Source organism: Benincasa hispida, chromosome 6 (assembly GCF_009727055.1).
Source record: "Benincasa hispida cultivar B227 chromosome 6, ASM972705v1, whole genome shotgun sequence".
Lineage (NCBI taxonomy): Eukaryota > Viridiplantae > Streptophyta > Magnoliopsida > Cucurbitales > Cucurbitaceae > Benincasa > Benincasa hispida.
The window spans coordinates 38,667,877-38,674,569 of NC_052354.1; positions in this window are offsets into that span (position 1 = coordinate 38,667,877).

Here is a 6,693-nt window from a genome sequence, read left to right on the forward strand (position 1 = left end):
TCCAAAGAGAAGTTGTGGCCACTACTTCAAGCCTCGGAATCAGCCCTTAAGAGAGTACTCTCTCTACTTATCTCTACTTCGGGAAAGAAGTGAATTTCATCTTGTGGATTGAGTTTCCATCTCCCAAATCAGACAAGTCCCTAAAAAGGTAGGCATGTTGAGTTGGCAATCTTGACACTCTCATCCATACTAATCAAAGGACCGCCCTCAAAGGCAGAAGTTCCCAAAACACTCAGGATTGAGGTCATGTCAGCTATGGTCGTTTAGGTGAGATGCAAATCTCTAGTATCAATGGTGTTATATACAAAGTCTAGTCATCTCATTGTTCAGGTCTTATATAAACTCTTTGTATAGGACATCCCCACTCGCACGTCTCCATATGAATGGTCAAGATCTATCATCTATAGTAGTTTATAACACTTGCAAACCTCTACAAAGCGGGCCGTATCCATAGTGTCATCAGGATTAGATATTGCACCTTAATCCTTATACTACAGACCTATTTAGATTATCACTTAAGGCATGATCTACTTGTATATCACATATACATGTTTAAGTTCACATAAGAGAACCAAAGAGCTTTGTTTATTGTATATGAGTAAATGTCAGAATTAAATAACACTTATTTTATTCATTAAACAATGTGTATCTTTACAAAACAACGAGACTCCGGGAGAATTAGGACACCAATCGCAACACTATCACCATTGGCAATAACAACAGATTCTTTACCTCTATACTCATTATCATTTCCAAGATTGTTGTAGTCAGCTGTCACATGGCTTGAAGCTTCACTATCTACATACCAACTCGGGTCTGTGAGTGTTTCAGGGCCTGCCATAAAGGGTTAAGAGCTTTGAGAGGTTGATAAGACAGACTGATTTTGAGGAACTCCCATGTTCTTTTGTGGGTTGAAGATTCTCCCTTGTATTGAGAAAAGTTTGGTGGTGATAGCTCTCTATTGTAACGTACATAATAGTAATACGCAGTATGACCAAGTCGACCACATACATGAAAAGTTAGTTTGTTGCCTCTACCTCTGCCTTGTCCTCTATTATTACTACCACCTCGTTGATTTCCACTTGAGTTGTTGTTGCCTGCACACTGAGACTTATGTTTTGTGTTAATGAAAGATTCTCTAGTGTTAGCCACATTGACGTGGCATTATGACTAAAGCCAGTTGAAGTTTTTTGCACAGCCTTAACGTGGCATTATGACTGAAGCCAGTTGAAGTTTTTTACACAGCCTGATGATCTAAACGTTTCTCAAATAGAAGCAACTCTGATTGCATATCCAGCCAAGACACATCGTGTTTGCTCTGAATTGTGGCTACAACAACATTATATTCTTCATCCAATCCTAAAAGAACCTGTGACACCAAAGCCCTTGTAGAGACCGGACTACCAGCTTGTCCAAGATTATCAGAGTTATTTTTCATCATTCTCAGATATTCTTCCATTTTTGGATTACCTTTGCGAATGGATTGGAAAACTTCCCTGAGATAGTCTTCTTCAGCACGAGATTGAATGCCAAATAGTTTCTTAATTTTGTTCCACATATCTTTAGCGCACTCACACCCCATGACGTGAACAGTAACTTCAGGGGTCATTGAATATATAACCAGCCGAGTAACAACTGGATTATTGCCATCCAGGCCTCATATTGAGGATTTACCTCAAGAATGAATGTAGAACTCGAAGCTCCACCACTTCCACTTGAGCCTCCTTCAGATGTGGATGCTCCAGCAACAGTTTCACTGGTACCAGCTCTTGCAGCAACCAACTCTCTTCCCAGGTAGTCTGAAGATACACTGGAGGACATGTCTTTTGGTCGGTCAGGTGGCCTTCAAGTCCGTAGCTCCTCATAATAAGCAGGGCAAGGTCTTTCCACAGCAAAAATTTGCTCCGATCCAACTTTATAGAAGTTATTTGGTTGAGAAGCTGGTTTAAAGGAGGGCTACTAAAAACAGTGCTACTAGGGTTCAAGGGAGAGCTACCGTTGAAATTGGCAATGGCCATAATTGCTCTGATACCAAGTTAATAATTACAGAGTAGGAAAACAAAGAGGCAAGAACAGTTAATGAAGAAGAAAATGAAGAGGTAAGAAATTCTTTGGTATTCAATATTTTATTCAATCAGTAAGACCTCAATTTATATACACGAGAGCCCTAGAATAATGAGGGCAAGAATAATAAAAAAAAAAGGAATATCTTGGATTTACAGATGGCATATGGAGAGAAGTGGTCCTCGACCAATCAGACAATTTCCTAACAAATTCTGTTAGGCAAATTCTTAACCTATTCACCTGCTGACTATATCCAGCTGTGAAGCCACAGTGGCTTTGTTGTCGCTGACTTGGACTTCTCTATTCTCCTCCTTAATAAAAGTAATGTATTAAAACTATGTGCCACATGTGTTACGTGGTGTTGTGGAGTGGCAAATTACATGAGTGATGTTTTTGAAGAACCTGAAACATCTTAGTAATCGGAAGAAAAGAGAGCAAAATTGATTCTCTTACCCACAAAATTATTCGTTGATTCTTCAACATCATCTGTTTATTTGGAATTTAATTAGTTTTACTTAAATTTCATCATGATCTTGAATAGATCACAAAAATAAGAAGCAAGAAAAAAATCGTGGGACAAAGAAAACATTAAAGGGGGGGGGATTGAATTGTGGTTTTGATATTTGGTGATATGATTCTTGTATTGGTAAAGTTAATTTGGTTCCTTGAAAATTAGAGACACACCTAATGAAGGTTTGGATGCTTGAATTTTTATTAAATCAATTCCATAGGCCTTAAATTTGATGGAGACTAGAAGTGTAGGTAGGGAAAAAATAATAATAAAGGGAAAATCCTAAAGAAGGGGAGAAGAGGGATGATAATCTTACCACTTGGGTGGCTGGAGATAATAAATTAGGAGAGAGAAAATTGATGAAAAATAAGTGAATGCAAAATATAATGTTATAAAGAGAGAAAAAGTTAATGATAAGAGACACGTTTCATGTGGCAATATGGGAGAAAAGAAAGATATGGAAGTTCACAAGAAGTTTTGTTAGAAATTTGTGGATCAAAGAATATGTAACTAAAATTAAATTTAAAATACATTTTGATTCTATATTTGATGGATGATTCATTTTGGTCTCTATAATAGTTTAAAATTAGTATCTGCGAATAAAGTGGATAAAAAAAATGGTAAACTCAACAAATTCAGATTAAAAAAATCATGAATCTCGGGTTTGGATTATTTTAATGGGTCAAGTTAAGGTACAAGTGAAGAGTGTGCTAATGAAGAGAGAGAGTTTGTTTACTTAGCTTTTATTCTAATTATTTTTCTACTGGCTAGATTGCTTTTTGATCAACTATAGAGTCAATTGATCATAATCTATCATGAGTCTAATCAACATATGGCTAGAAATTAATATAGCGTAATATTTTTTTTTTTCATTGTGTATAGCTATTTGTAAACCAAGTTAAAATTTTATGCTAACAAAGACTTGACGATATATATTTTGTCGCACACTTAGAATTTATTGTTATCACATTTCATCTCAATGATGGATATCACTATCAATAATCTAATTTTATAAACTAAAACAAAAATGAATGATCTTCTCCCAAGAAAAAAATAAATAATAACAATGAATGAAAATAAATAACAAAGAATGAAATTTACTCAAACGTTATATGGATAAGTATTTTGGTTTTAAACACCGTTCATATTATGTAACTATTAGTTGGTTCTTGCCCAAAACTGGGAATAATCAATTGTATTAGGGTGTTACAAAAAATCTAGGTGACCCCGAAAAAATCGATCAACCCAAATCAACCTATACAGTTTGGTTGGGTTATCAATTAATTTGAGTTGGGTCAAAAAATTGAAATTGTTGTGGGTTGGTTAGGGTTCAGGATTCACCTAAAATAATCCAAACCAACCGGACCAACCCGATCTTATTATTAACTTATAATGTAATATTTTACTTATGATACAATCATATATACATATATTTATTAAGTTTTATCATTTTTTTTGAATAATTTATTCTCTAATAACTCCTAAAAATAGTTTTTTAGCACTTTGGAAAGAAAATATTCATTAATATAAATTGAAATTGAGTTTGTTAATCTTAATTTAATGTATGAAATAATTAAATCAAATTTTTACATATTAACAACTTACTTTCTTTTAGAACAAAAATAACCCAATCAACTCGAACCACCCCAACCCAAATGTTTCATGTTGCGTTGGATTGGGTTCATCTTTTAAGAAAGGGTTATTTAGATTGAATAAATTAACAACCGGAACAATTGGGTTGGTCCAAAAAGTCTTTCAACCCAACCCACTCAACACAACCCATGAATACATCCTTGGTTATACAGCTTTGGACGGTATCCACCTCAAAATTTCGGAGTTCGATTCTCCACCTCAAATAATATATATATATATATATATAATATAATAGATTGTACACGATGAAGAATATTAAAAATATCATTTAACATCACAAAGTAATTGTAGAGAAAACAAGTTTTCCATTACGAAAACATGGGCATGGAGCTCCTAAATGTCGCTTTGAGATGAGAGAGCTCAACCTCAAAGCAATCCATAATATGTAGTGCCAAAAAATAGTTCTACCATAATCATCATATATTGGCCTAGTAATAGTAAAAGACATTAAAATTTGATAATAGAACTACGAGAGATATGCATCTGAGATGGCCATCTATGTAAATTTATAATATTCTACTAGCTTCCTATGACACCGAAATAAATGTAAGATTAGACCTAATTATCTCAATGAAATTAGTCGAGTCTGGTACGTAACTATTGAATGTAAAATAAAACATCAAAAATAAAAGTTCATCCAACCTAGCTTGCGATTAAATAATAGTCCAATTTTATAATCCTATATAAATACCAACGGTTTGGATACCGGAAGGATCTAACAGTATCCCACAATACAGCTTGGAAACCATGGAGCCATTCAATGCAACCGATGCTCCCTACTCATCCTTATCTCTATTGCAAATCCTCTCCTCAACATGCCATCCCTAATCAAGGCAAAACACCTCGCTATCTCATTCTCTTTCCTCTTTAGTTCAAATTACATTTTCCTAAATTTTGTCTCTTTACTTGATCTAACTGTTCTAACCTTCAATATATCTCTAGATGTTAGCTACATGAAATTCGTACACAATGCCAATGATCTACCAGTAAAGAAGAATATTGACTACATAGTTAATAGGTGGAGGAACAGCAGGTTGCCCAATATGCTGCAAACATTATCTATCAAGTTTTCGTTCTCCTTCTTGAAAAGAGGCAAGTGAGCCAACACATATCCCTTTGTGTTGAATGAAGAAGGTTGTATCCCTACGTTTTTCTTCTAGATGAATGTACGGCCAAGAACCCATCCAACGCTTCATCTCCGATGATGGGGTAGAACAACATAAGAAGGACCAGCCTTGGCGGTGGTAGCATGATCAATGCAGGCTTACACTCGAGGGGTCAATTCACGAGTTCTTTGAAAACTGCAGGTATTGATTGGACATGAAATAGTGAGAAGGCTTATCAAGGGTTGAAGAAACTGTGCATCTAGGCCAAAATTTGACTCTTGGCAATCTGCTTGTTTAGAGTTCGTTGTTTGGAATAGTGGTGTCGCCCTGATAATGGATTTGATTTTGAGGACCGTGTGTGAGAACTAAAACTGGAGGTTCCATCTTTGATGAAGAAAGGAAATAGACATGGAGGCTGTAGAGAAGCTTCTTTAATAAGGGCCAACCCAAAATCTAAAGTTGCCAATTAAGCCACTTCCAAAAAATCATTTCACTGGTTAGTGCCTACAGTTAAATTGTGGTTTTAAATTTTGATCCGTCAATGAATTTTGAAAATGGGTTCCTCTAACTTGTCACCGTTTACCTAATCCTACTTTTTAAAAAGACAAAAAAAGAATTGGTGTAGAATGAACCTATTCTTTAATCGAACTCACCACTCACACAATATAATGAAATAAATAATGTTCCAAAAAATGTTTACCCAATGTTTATGTCTCTATAAAAGGTATGCCATGGTTGAACAAGTAAATGAAAATTTAACTTAGGATGTATTTGGTTTGAATTTTTCAAGTGTTTAATTTTCTGGACAATTAAGACGATTCAAATAGTTTTTTGAAACATTTTTAAGTTATTTTAAAGAAAAAAATTCAAATAAAAGATATTTTTTATAAAAAACATCTTTTTCGAAATCTTAGGTTATATTTTTCTTTTTTTAGAGTATTACTAAATTTCATTGCATTGAACAAACTTCATTCTGTAGTTTCGAAATTTATAGGTCTATCTGCAAGTGGAGTTGTATATTCTGAGTCCCAAAAGGAAAGTTGCATAGAGCCATTCATTCGTAGAAAGGGGAAAGATTAATTTTAAGTGCTGGAGCCATTCTGGAAGTCCTCAACTTCTTCCTTCTAAGTGGATTGGCCCAAAAATCTCATCTTCCATCTTTGAAAACTACCTTCCGTTCTCACCAGACCAACATGTCGGTCAATTTCATGACGGACAAATCCCGTTTCAGTCCCACCATCGTTCTTGCCATTCCACTAGTTGCTTTCATCTGCACATAGTCGTTGGAACATTACACCAAAATATCCATTTACAATCATTTGCTAGCCCTTTACCGATTTTTTCCCTCTACCATCTTAG